The sequence below is a fragment of the Puntigrus tetrazona genome, chromosome 15, assembly GCF_018831695.1.
Source record: "Puntigrus tetrazona isolate hp1 chromosome 15, ASM1883169v1, whole genome shotgun sequence".
Lineage (NCBI taxonomy): Eukaryota > Metazoa > Chordata > Actinopteri > Cypriniformes > Cyprinidae > Puntigrus > Puntigrus tetrazona.
Window position 1 is genome coordinate 11,115,938 of NC_056713.1, and position 14,474 is coordinate 11,130,411.

Below are 14,474 nucleotides of genomic sequence, written 5' to 3' on the forward strand. Positions count from 1 at the left end.
ATGCTGAGAACTTATACTAACACAACTATATTTTATTTTTAAATTCTATATGGTCTCCATGGGTTTTTAGAATCTGGCACACACAGCACAGTAGAGACAGTTTTAAATGATTCTGACCAGGTGACCATGCTGTTCTTATGCTCCTAGATCTCACCACTGCATCTGGACAGTAGACCGTGAATCGTCTGATCTTGTAATGAAGCACTGTGTTTTAGGGTTGATTTTAATCTTAGTTTTAAATCATTAATAAATCTTGGCACTGACATATCTCTCTGAGACTTGATACCCAGCCATTTACTCCAGTCAAAAAGGACTTTACGTTTTGGATTGAGGACTTTATTATTAGTTATTTTACTGTTTATAATACTACTTTCTCATGTAAAGCACTTTGCTTGAAACACTTCATTGTCTAACTTGCTGGCGTGACTTGACTTAAATTGTGAAAATAAATAGATAAAATGTGGTAACAGAAGTAACATGTTCTTATTGCTTTGGTATCTCCTTTTCCTATGTAATGTATGCCATGAAAACCTGTACTGGAAGCTTTGTAAAAAATAGTTTTGTTTCTTGTTGCAAAATACAAATTATGTACTCTATCTTAATTGTCTAATTTAATCTAAAGCTGTATAGTACCTTCTCTCTCTTGGCCTGCTGATCCAGATTTGGAGACTAGCTTGTATAATCTGTTCATGTCCAGCAAGAGTGAATGTGTAGGGACAATCAAGCTGATCCTATAAGTGTTGGTGATGCATGTGGAAGAGGACCTTCAGGCATTCAAGGCTTTGAAATCCTTAGGATCCTTACAAACCACACGAGAGACTTAATGAGTGTCTACCACTTCACTCTTGTGATTCACATGATCTGTATCAAGTGGAATTTGGACTTATCTGCTGGAGCCATAAAGAGAGTTTTACTCACAGTTTTCTGGACTCCTAACTCCAGCAGTGCTCTCTTGGTGATGTCTGTAGAAGGTATAACTGCATCACTGACGCCACCCTGTGAGAGGAAAAACACCATCAGGAGATCCTTCCACACCCTCAGCACTTCAATCTCCTCAGTTTATTGCCCATCTAACAGACATTTTTCAGAGTGAAATCCTCAACTAGCTCAATAAAATAAGGGAGTCTATAAGGAGTTCTCCTGACTTCCATGACTTTGATCCATTACATTACCCTAGTAACCATCTCCTCCCAACCACACACTAAAACCTGCTAAATACATTTTTAAATATGTTTATTTTCTAGAAAACATTGTGTATTATCTTGTGTGATTTTTTTATTTGTGTTTATTTTTGTTTTAAATAGGTTGAGATATCCAATATCTACTGAGTTTTTTTTTTTTTTTTTTTTTTGTGAAAAGAGAACATTAAAGAAATAGAGAAAATACATAATGGAAATACAATGTCATGTTATTATAATACGAAAACAAACAGGAGGATGGGCTAACCTATCCAACTTATTTACATTAGGCGTAAAATAGTGTCACCCCATTTGTAAATTCTATGGGTCTAGCTTCTAGGACTCATCCATGTTCAGCTATTTTTAACTATACAACACAGTTAGTTTTGCTGCCCTGATATGTTATTTTCAATATGTTATTTTAATTATGAATACACTGGTTTGTAGTGCAAACTGTTTTAGTGTTTACTGCACATATTATTCTCCTCATTATTTGCCTGTATGGTAATCTAACAGAAGAAACTTCAACCATAGAAACACTTTAAGAAAAAAAGGTGGATAGTCCTAAAGAATTAAAAGTAATCCATATGAACCAGTGATTTTTTCAGCAGCAGATAAAGGCCCTGAGAATTGGTCTCTCCTGTTCTCACCATCATTATCAGTATGTAGAAGCTTCCCAAACAGAAGCGAAGCAGCCGTTGTCCTGTTGCTGTCGACCCAGCCATTCCTTTGCGTGATCAATGCTATTCTGATCTATAAATATAATTCTTCGCTCCATAAAGCTCTTCATCACAAATGCAGTTAGCCTAAAACAATACAAGAAATTGCTGTAAAATACCCAGAATTTGAAGTGCCACTGCCTTAATAGTTTTCAGAATGTTTCCATGTGCAAAACTAGGTTTTCTATTCCAGAGGGCCATTAAATCCACATACAGGAAGAGAAGAATCTACACAGCAAGACAACTAAGTTGAGTAACTAAAGAGCTTTCATTGTCTCTGTACCAGACTCACCAGGTGTTACCAGAAGGATCATTCCTCCCAAAAGTGCTGTAAGATCCGTCATCATGCTTGTATTATGTCAGCTCTCTTTGATAACCTGAAAAAAATAAGAAAGAAAATGTCTGACATTCTTGATTATATCAAATGGACCTGTTTTTAAATTAATTCAACAGAAATCAATATTTCTTTCATTAAGTCTCTGATTCAGCTCCAATGAGGTTTATAGAAAAATATCTAAAATGTCTGTTAATTGATATGGTTAAAAAATATTGCTATTTTTATTTTAAATAAGAATGCAAACATTCATTTTATATTGTACCGGTATTTTTACTTTGCTTTCTAAAAAAATATTTAAACATATTTATGCTAATAAATTATTTGCTGTATTTTCTATTCGATAATGGTTTTCCTCACCACGCTTCTGCAGGAAGGTTACGGCTCTGTTTTTAATCTCAGGAGTGAGGTTGCCTGCTGCTCTCCCAGGTACTGAAGGATGTAGATATTGGGGGCAAAAAGCAGCATGTTCTGCTCTCTGGCACAGGCATCAGCCATGGCAGATCAGCTGATGTTCCTCAGAGCGACGACCATCAGATCACCTACAAACCAGATAAGCATATGATCATTATGATTAACTCCAGAGATACCCAATTAGAACTATTGATTACATAGTATTTAACCTTTTCTACATTTATATTACAAAGTAATTAGTGTAACATTATGTACATTTGCCAGCATATTTTAGGCTCACCCAGAACAGTGACAAAGCTTTTGCAGAATCCTTGACAAAGACTTTGGGTAGATTGAGAGAGACGGATGTCTCCTGTGGACTTGGTCTAATGAAATGGGAATATAAAATAAAAACATCAGGTAAAATTTCCTATTATTTGTACTAATCTTACAGATAATAATTTTTCCATCTCTTGTAAGAAAACTACACATGGTTTAAAACCAAAATTGGAGCAGCATTTAACTTTTATTTTTTTACATAAAATGTTTACATTACTGATATCAGGACCTTCTAGTCTAGCAAACAATTCACAACAGATGATTCAAATGCATATTTTTCAAAATACAAGCTTGAATATAATACACATACAGTGGTTGCCAAAGGATTAAAACATGACCATTTTCACCTGAAAAAGGCTTTTAAGTCAGTTAATTCTATCTTTTGCTGTAGCGTGTCAGTAGGAAATGTCAGTTTACATTTCAAACATTCATTTAGCCAGTAATTTTAATAATAAAGTGAGATTTTGTTTGCACATTTGATCTCATCATCATCCAGCCTGTTTGGAATGACATGAAGAAACTGAACAAACTGAGACAGGCTAAATCCAGTTAGTCATAACTAAAACCACATCATTTGGTGTGACCATCCTTTGCATTTTGCCCTAGGTAAACATATGCATAGTTTCTTGAGTACCTTGAGAACATCAAGGTTCAGACATTGGTCACAAAATGCCTTTTATCCAGTATATTAATATTGGCTTCCAATTACTTTTAAGTGCAATACTGTAAAAAAATTATTATCTGTATGTATGTGGTAACTGAGACCATGTAACAGAGTTTAACATCTATTAAAGCTGATTTTTTTATTCTCATTTTAATTGACAGCTCAACACACTATAACACCACTGACCTGTTAAACAGATGAGTTCATTCTGAGTGATTGATTTTTTAGTTCCCTCTGCCTGAAAAAAAAAAGTTGTTTCAATTTTATGATGATAATAATAGCTAGATAGATAGATCTTAATTAATTTTAAGACCTAGAACCATATCCAAAAGCACGTACCTCTACCAGAACGCTCTGCATCACAGTATCAACTCTGCCTTTGTCCGGGAAAGTCACCACTTCACTGCCACACCGCTTCTCGGCTCTGTACCGCCTCAGCACGCACTGTAATGTTCACCTTTCCTGTAAAACACACACACCAGTGACAGTGGATTTAAGTTGATGAACATAAATGAAATTCATATTACATGTGTAACAACATGTCCCGTTACAAATAAAATCCTTTCAGAGTTTTTGTTCTTATAGCAGTCATCTGTCTTACCCAGTGCAGAGGGTGTAACAATCCACTGGAAGGTTTGGCTCTCTTCAGAGCAAACACACTGAGTGTAAATGCATCCTTTACACGGCTGAGCTTTGAACTGCACTGAGTCTGCCAGCGTGACCTTCACCTTTATGAAAAAACACAGATTTGTCCAGTGGCAGCCTTACCGGAAATCCTTTTACTGCAAATGCTTGCAAAACACATAAAGCGGGCTTACCATGATACATTTGGGGAGGTAGTTGAATACGGTGGCTTTGAGAGTGAACGTTTCTTCACGGATAACGGAGTAAGGGAGGGCAAGGCTCACAAAGAAAGGCTGGAAAGCAGTGAGATTAGTTTTGGGAGCCACTCCAAACCCTACAGTAGATGTGCAGAAAGCACCTGCTGCCCATTTAGTGATTGTGTCCGGGACCGTCTTGGAGACATCCACAGATCCTGATTTCCTGATGAAGACAAGAATATATTTCTTCTGTTTAATCAGAAAGAACTGTACTTTATATATACAGTAATGCCGTGGTGCAGATTCATACCCCACAGGTATAAGATCCCATATCCAGGTTTCTGGAAAGAGTTTGGCGGATCTTCTCATTTCTCACTGGAACTGGAAAATCGTCTGCCGACACTTCCAGCTGTTTGGATTGATAGTTTGTCAACGCAATCAGATAAACCGCATTTCCAAATTCTTAAAAACAAGTTACTTACATCGCATGACCATCGACATGTCATTATTACAAACTACAGGTGCTTTCTACGTCAGAGTTGGTAGCGATTTTGATTCCGACTGCCTGGAAAAAAAAAAAAGTATTCATGTCTGTATGATGGACAGCGTGCAGTAAGAATCAGATGATACTTAAAGACCTCTGAAATACAAAAGGAGAGATTTTGTGTTTCTTACTCTAAAGATGTTGTAGGCGCTCAGTTTTGTCACTGTAGTAAGGGTAATAGAAGCGGGATCGCTTGCGCCTCGCAGGTTCAGCGAGTGGGATTATCACCTCCCAGGGAGGTCGGCAGGGTAAGGCTCTAACTCCTCGATGCTGTAGGGGTAACCTGACAAAAATCTGGACCGGCAGCATTCCAAAGACCTGTAGAGTATTGACAGATATTGATCTGTAGGATCAGGAGTCTCCTAATAATTAATCAAACCATTATTAAAAAGTATAAAGTCTAGTGTATAACACACGTTCCAAGTTCTTAAAAATGTTCTTTTTGTATTCATAAATTGTTTTATGTGGTTCTGAAAAAACATGGCCCCATTTTAAATTGAATGATTAAAAAATGTCACGTGGTGCATCCACCAAGTAAAAAGTTGATTTTAATTAATCAATTTAGATTTTAAAACCAGCAAGTAATATCATATTTTTCACCACACTGTATTTTTATTTATATTAATAAGCAGTGAAGCAGTTGTTAAAATATATTTTGAAACATTAAAATGCTGATAAAATGTTGAATAAATGTCAAATGGGGTACCACCAAGTAAAAAGTAATAAAATATTTTCATTAAATTACAATTTTTAATAATAATGAGCAGTGGTTAAATAGTACAATAATGTTGACATATTAAATTATATTAATATTAATTAATTATATTAATTATATATTTTGTTCTGTTTATCCACCATGCAGCTGTGACAAATATAAAAAAAATTGAAAAACCTTGTCTTTCAAAGTTTAGAAACTTTTCATATTGCCATCAACTAATTGTCCAAAGTGAAGTAATGGGTTAAACCTATGATCTATCATCCGTTGTTTAAAATCTGAGTCATGTGTAATAGTAGTAATGTAATGCAGTTGGTGTAACATACATGCGGCATCCAGCTCGGCCTCTGGTCTCAGCAGCAGCACGCTCTGATCTATGGCCCTCACGGAGCACAAGGAGCCAGGACTGGCTTTCAGGTTAAAAGATGTCTTCTCTCCAGGCAGTGCGGTGGGAGACGAGAACTTTAAAGACACCTATGAAGACAGGCACACAAAATCTTATTACACAATAATGATAAAAGATATATATATAACAGCTTGAAGGGCACATTGACTGTTGAAATGAGATGCCATGTGGGATTTTCTGACCTTGTTTGGCAAACATTCTTCAATGGGGAAGTCCATACTGTCTGCTACTGCTTCTCTATTGGGAAGAACTGTGTAAACCACCACCTGAGCGTATGGAGCCAGAGCTGCCGTCTTCTTCAGTGGGATTGTCAGTTCTCCTTTGTTTTCTTTTTATGAAAGAGAGAGAGAGAGTGTTTGTGGAAACAAGAAAATGTGCTTGCTGAAGCACAATGTACAAAGACTATAAAATACTCTGTATAATAAGAGAACAATATGATAGCTAATGTCAAAGAGCCGTTTACCTCTTTTGGTGTTCACACTCACAGACAGACGACCATTTTCAGCCATGCTGCCTCTGGACAAGACCTGTTAGATATTACGATATATAATATGAAAAATCGATATTCATTATAATTCAGGTCCATATATATTTAGACAATTTTGTATTATTTTAGCTTCTGACTAAAACATATTCAAGGTACAGTTATATAATTAAAGTGCACATTATGAGCTTTAATTTGAGGGTTTTCTGATCAAAATTGGAGGAAAGGTTCAGGAAGTATAGCTCTTTGATATGTACCTCCCCTTTTCTCAAGGTGCCATAAGTAATTGGACAACTGACTCAAAAGCTTTTTCATGACAGGTATGGGCTATTCTATCATTGTTTCAACATCAGTTAATTCTAAGTGTGCCATTTGCCTTTAGAAGCTGTTGCTGTGAACCCACATTATGCTGTCAAACATTCATGCAAGTCAAGCAATTGTTAGGCTTCGAAACCTAAACAAATCCATCAGAGAGAGAGAAAGCAGAAACGGTCTGTTTTATATGCCACTCCATAGACCACAATGCAACACGATTATGAAGTCATTGCAGATCGCGTTTACTTTAGCCCCACCCCAAACAACTCTATAATATATACATTTTGAAATATTTTTAACAATCATATCCATTTACATATAGAACGTCGCACCAAACAAATTAAGGATGAAACATGCAAACAATAAACCAACTCCTTGGTGGTTTCTAAGTGATTAAGGGCTCAGGATGTTCCATTTCTGTCAATTCCAAGGGTTCTGCCAAAACTGAGCATTAATGCAGCGTAATCGATGACGTACAGTAGAGTAAAAGAGAAGAAGAAGAAAGTGTTCGAGTGAAGGGCATAAAAAATTTTTACTGAAACTCAGACAAAGAGGAGACTTCACCAGAGCAAATACCACAAGGTGCAAACAAGACCAGATTAGACTTTTCCAAAAAAAGTAAAAAGCAAGACCACTTCTGGAATATAATTTTTTGGATGGCTGAAATTAAGATCAAAGCATACATCTTAATGCATATAACATCATCTGTAAAACATGGTTGAGCAGTGTGATGGCATGAGCATGCATGGTTTCCAGCGGCTCAGTACTGATGTTTATAGAATTACTGTACTTTACATAATGATATTAGCACTTGTTGTTCCAACGCTTGTTATTTTTTGTGGGATCTGATTTGAACCAAGCAGTGGCTCATGACTTCAGAGTTAACAAGTGGTCCAATAAACAATTAAATCTCTGCAAATTAAGAATTAGTTTCAAAGACTTGTCCATACCCTCATTTTACAGTTTGTTATAGAATTTTTTGTATTTCTTTTAAGTAAACCATGGTTTTTAAAAAAGAGTGTCAGTGTTAAACATACAATGTAGAAGAAATCCAAGGTTTTCTGGCCTGTTTTCAGTGCACCGCCCTGAATGATGTAACTCGCCGTCACTGTTGCATCACTGTTACAGCTGAGCTTCTCTGGAGTCTTCGTCAACATCAGGAAACTTTTGCTTTTGGAGTAAAAGGGTCTTACGTAGAGATAGCCTGACGGATAATACCTAAAAGCCTCAAAATCAGTCCGTTCTTTACCTCCTTTATGACGAACCTAATAAAACAAATGCAATATTTCATTATACTGAACAAGATGTGTATGTATACACCAAAAAAAAAAATCACTACCAACCTGTAATTGCACGGGTAATTCTGACCAATCCGAAGTGTCGAATGAGAAGTGGGCAGACCCACTGGCGTCTGTCGTCAGGGTCACGTTGACACTTTTCTCACCATACTGTGCGTATACAATCACCACCTCATTTTTCAACACACTGGACTGTGGATTAGTGACCACAACCTGTTTAAAAAAAACGTGTAAAGATGAAAAATTATTACTCACTAACAAAAGTAATACTTCCTGTAGACAACTGCTAAATGTTCTCATTGCAAAAAAAAAAAAAAGTTGTTTATTAATGTTCCTGATTTTCAGGAACTTTTTTTATAAAGGTAGTGCTCAAAAAAACATATACACTGCACAGTTTTTCTGTAGAAGAAATGTCCTCTATAATTACCAGTAAAGCTAATGACCTCAAGCTAACGGTTACCTTTCCCTTGAAGGCCACACCAGGTCTGTATGTACTTGGTGTGTCTTCATACTGAACATTGACGTAATCACTTGTAAACTCAGCTGTGGCAGAACCCTGCATAGTTATCCCTGGAGGAACAAAAGACCATGTTTAGTTTTTGGAAGATAATAATGGACAACAGCCGTTTGTTTTACACTCTCACCTGTTCCAGACTCTTCCACATCACAATTCACTTCAAAAGATCCTCTTGAAGACAAGCCAAATTCTGTCACATTTATCACCTGAGACCCACAGCCGGTCCTGTCGGTCTGAATCAATAAAAATTACATTAAAATTTTGACTAAAACACATTGCAACATGGACCCCTGCAAAAGGGTGTCAGAATTTTATAATTACTTCTATTGGCGTTAATATACCATATATTAACGCCAATAGAAGTAATTATAAAATTACAGAAAATTAAAGTGTACTGCTAAATGCACTGACAAGAATTATGGTAGTTGAAATTTTGCACATCTAAAGTTTCCTAAAACAATAAGATTTGAAGTACACTACAAGTTCACATTCAATATGCTTAAAATTGTAGCTTTGGAGCATTTGCTGTGTATAAAACAGAAATGCTGTTCGCTAAGAAATTCAGTCAGTGTTGTTTTTAAGAACTGGAACATTATAGAGAGAGTTTTGAGAGGATAAATGATAATTATTGCAGTGTTTTAGGATTGTGTGTGCAGGGGGTAACGTACCATCATTGAATATTTCTTGCATATGCCATTGTTGTCAGAGAAATCAGCTCTAATATAATATATATTATAGCTCTGTCCACACACTTGAGCATTCACAGACCCCAGCACAGGCTTGCCATAAGTGTATCTAAAGATGTGAAAAAAGTGAAAAAATCATTTCAGGCTGAACAAATCACACATGTACAGGTATCTGCCTTATTTATCTGTAAATAAATTAAATTCCATTAAATTCCATTCCATTTTACAGTTACACCTATTAATTACTTATTAGTATGCATATTACTAGAATATTATCCATTTATTAGTGCTAATTAAGAACATATTAATGCTTTATTCTACATGACCTTATTCTACATCCTTAATCCTACCCAGTACCTAAACTTAACAACTACCCTACTAACTATTAATAAGCAGCAAATTAAGAATTTACTGAGGGAAGAATTATAGTTAATAGTTAACAAGTGTTATCATAAATCCTTACTTTGCACAAACTTTCAGAGTGACCTCTTTGTCCTGCACAGTTATAACGGACGGAAAATCAATGTTCACTTCATATTTTGGCAGAACTAAAAATACATGAAAAAAAAAACATTTCAAATCATATACATTAAAAGCTGATCAGTACTGGATTGACAAAAAAGTTGAATCGTGTTTCTGACCATATTCTTTAATTTCAAATCCGTGTGATGTTTGTTGGTTCTTCTCATCCCAAGCAGTGATGGTGTAGTAACCCTGAGCAGCTTCTGGAGACATGGAGTGGGACAGATCCAAAATACCAATCCTTGTGGTCTGATTCAACCACTGACCGATGAGATTTGAAAAAGGGTCCTAAACAAGAGTGGTTCATAAAGAAGAAGAGGAATCAACCTGCATTTAAGTGAACTAACAATAAACAGAGCGTGTCTGCTTGCATTTTACCTGGAGTTCAACTGTTCAAACTGCAAAAGACAGAAGAAAGCCATTTCAGATCAAATATACATGTGTGTATATATATCTTTATATATCAAATTTAAATTAATTTACCACTTGATTGCGATAAAAAATTGTTATCTAGGGACACGATGCGAAATTTAACTAGGAAGAGAAAATTTGAAACAGAATATTAACACATACAGAACAAATAAGAACAAACGAGACACCTTTTATAATAATTTTGAGAATTATTACTTGTTTGTCCAGGCTTGTAGATAGGCTTGTCTGATTGGATGAAAAGAAGATTTTGAGGGGGATTTATGAGGATCTTAGTGTTGTTGTTCAGAAACGTTTTTCCCCCTCGGATTACAACATCCACGGATGCCACAGACTCCACAGTGACTGCAGGGACCTTTAAGATACAAATTAAGAACATTTTGAATAAAAGTAAGCAGTGTCTATGCAAATAGCCCACCTTGTTGGCAGAGGCTTACACTAACTCCACATACTAACTTGTGATTAGGCTATAATCAACACTACTAAAAGATGGCTGTCAAGTATCAGCTCCCGTGAACCATTTGACCCGGGTTCAGAAAACGCCTTTAATTGAACTTTTTTCCTCCGTTTCAAACCTCAGATCACATCAGAAAGGCATTATTATCAAAAAAAGAAGAAAAAAACAAAAATATTTAGAATAAAGTATCAGGTAGAGTTAGGGTCGGTGTAAAGGAGATTTTTTTGTTTTAATAAGTTGGCATCCATTTAATAATTTAAATTAAAAATGATAATTTACAATATAATTTACAGTATGTTACTGTTTTATAATGTATTTGCATTAAATAGCATAAATAGCAAAAAATAATAAGTAGAGAGAATCTATAGCCAGTTGCACTTTTCACTTAGTTTAAATATCATCCATCAACACTTGCACTTAGTTTAAATAGCATCTATCGCTAAGAAAATATGCAATGCAGCCACTGCCTAATGCAAGTTTTAAGGGTTAACTTTATTTTATACTTCACTATGGATAGGTTCTTTAACTTTAATGCCATTTTATCAGTGTTATGTAGACATGAGGTAGCTAAAGGCTGTCATCTCTAAAATATAGCTTTAGTACAAGTAGTGTTAATCTCTCTGATCTGATCAGCTATGTATGGTGAGTATATTGACCTTAAAAGGGACACATCTGTAGAAATCCTTTTTAATGGAGGCCTGTTGTAGGACGGTGAGGTTTTGATTGTCGGTTCTCAAAGTGACCACTATAGAGAGTGCTTCTGTGGACTCATGGATCTGTGCACACAGAGTCTCTGTGCTGCCACCCACCGCCTGGGAAGTGACTGTCACCAGGTAGATGCTGAAAGCACACCAAACACAAAGAAATACGTTCAGAGACGTGAATAAACCATGAATAAAATGATGTATTTATTAAGTTTAGTGATGTATTGAGCCTGCATTAAAATAAAAGCAAATAAGTGGTTGGTGCAGTATAAATGTAGCATTACTATGAATTATCTTAAGAAATAAAAACACATTATAACTATCCAGACAATACATATAGTGTTAAGATGTAATTAAAATCAATATAATAATTATAATTATAACAATTTATATCAGATAGATACACTACTGGTCAAAAGTTTGCAATAATTACAATTACAATTTTACTGTTTTTGAAAGTCACCAAGGCTCCACTTTCTTAATCAAAAAAACAGTAAAATAATATTTTTTTGATTTTAATATATTTTGAAATGTAATTTATGGCAACTCTACATTTTACTCCAGTCTTCAGTCTCACATTATCTTTCAGAAATCATTCTGATATGTGGAGGCTGCTCAGTTCTGATCGGTTATTAAAAAATGTTTATTATAACAGTTCAACACTGATTGATTTTGCTGATTCATATTTTATGGAAAAACTGCCTTTTTCAGGATTCATAGATAAATAGAGAGTTAAAATGGACAAAATAATAACAAAAATACCTGCATTTACACTTTGATGCATCCTTTTTCAATAAAATTGCTAAATTTATTGTAATTATGTTAACATTAATAAGCCTATGAGTGATATCGATGGTGTTTTGTGTTCCTATGCATAACACTGTGTTGTCTCTTTATGTTTATATTGAGCTGTAGAATAGGTCAATATTGCTTTAACTCACAGATCAAAATAACAAAAATGACATATTACAATAATACTTTCTTTTAAATACGTTCACCAAAACGATTCCTATAATGTGCCTCTCTGGCGTGAATCTAAGAGCAGAACATTTACAGAGCGTTGCGTCTAACTTAATGAAAACAGAAAAGTGCAGCTGTCCCAAACTTTTCATCAGCGCACCGAAGTTGTGGAAGACATTCGCCCGGGTTTTCCTCATTACCCTACTTCCTGTTATGTCGTATTGGTGAAGATAATAATCATAAAGGATCTTACGGATCGGTGGCTCCGCTCGTTAAGGAGCATTGCAGCAGCAGCAGCAGCAGCGACGACAGAAGAGACAGCAGCATCCTGAGCAGTCAGTCCGGAGCATGCGCAGACAACTCACACAAGAGCGCACTTTATACACCTCTGTGGTCCTCCTCCCTGCCCTAAAGATCAGCAGCGGGTAGGAGATGGGATCCACATACACCTGTTTCCTCGTGTTGTGTAACAAGTAAGTGGATTATGATTCACTGAAGTCAATTAAGTTGTAAAGAGGCTCAATGAGTTTCGCTTTTTTGTTGTTTGCTTTGACAGATTAGCTGTAAATATATTAATAAATAAAGGAATGAGTGAAAAGAATAAGTGAGGGTGTGACAAAGATATGAGGATATTTTCTCTCATTCATATACATAGTTATACAGTAATTTGCTTTTCAACATGTTATTCAACATTCGTAGAATACATCCAAGAATACAACATAATAATAATTTGGAGATTTTAAAAATAAGTGAATACATCAAATTGTTAATAGGCATTACAACATTTGGATAAAATTACTTATAGTTACTTTCCTTGGTTGGCTGTTAAAGGTGTGACTTAACATGGCATGCACTGCATAAAAAATAAACAAATAAATGCAGTATGATGTGGCAGAAAATCAAACTATTAACTTAATTGATTGCTCTTTTTAATTTTTGCATGCATTATCAAAAGGCCTAAAAGCAGGTTTTGACTTATATTGGGGTTGTGTCATGCATGGACAAGGACACATTTATAATGTTTGAGAGGGTGTGGGTTCTCACAGGTGTATTGGGAATAATGTAGGATGGGGTGAGGAACGTTTTTGTTTCAAAGACGCTACACCTCCAACTTGGTGATTCAGTATCGGACTCGATAATTATTGAGGTGTATTTCTTCTCATTTCCTGCCAAACAGGTCATAGATGATTTTAATTTCGTTGTTTTAGACATTGTTCTTTTAATCTGGAGACTTTGGTGTGCTTACCTCGCTGCTGTTTTCCGCTAATGATCACGCAAAAGACACTAAGTCACAAGCTTATGTGTGTCAGCAACCAAATGCAAACAAGTGGGAATAAATTCAGCGGTACAGGTGACGCACGCGGGACACTTCATAACAAGGAGCAGCTTTCCAAGCGAGTACCACCCACTGGTTCAATAAAACATGTTTTGTGGATGCTAAAAAAAGCAGTTTTGTGTATTGTTTAAAGTGTTACCTGTAGCGTTCTTTTAATGTTTAATGTATACTGTGAGTGTGTGTGTAAGTGTGTGTGTGTGTGTGTGCGTGTGTGTGTACTGCAACGATTTAGAACACACATGACAAAATGGGGCAAAACAGATTAATAGAAAATAATTTTATGAGACCATGATCATCAGACTCCACTCTTGATCCCATACCGTGAGATTTATCCTCTTAACCTCAATTTACAAACAAAACATTAATGAGGATTAACATTCTTATCAAATGCTTTCTTACTCTATTGTTTGAACAGTGTAGGAAAATCTGTTCATTGTTATTTAAAAGCACATTTAAATAAGGAGTAAATAAACTAAAATAGAGAAAAACACGCAGGCTTATAATGCATGCGATATTTCATAATCCACAGATACAGTTTCAGGTCATTTAATTACAGAATATTTGGTGACTTTGGTATTTTCAAATGTAGTTCAATTTTAAATTTGTTTTGTAACAGTTGCATCACCAAGACGCAGCTGTGCCATGGCTCCCTT

General features: G+C 35.6%; 1 pseudogene; it reads right to left on the reverse strand.

Annotated features, from left to right (window-relative positions):
* Window positions 1–766: 766 nt before the first annotated feature.
* LOC122358617 lies at window positions 767–13,561 on the reverse strand (annotated as a pseudogene).
* Window positions 13,562–14,474: the final 913 nt, after the last annotated feature.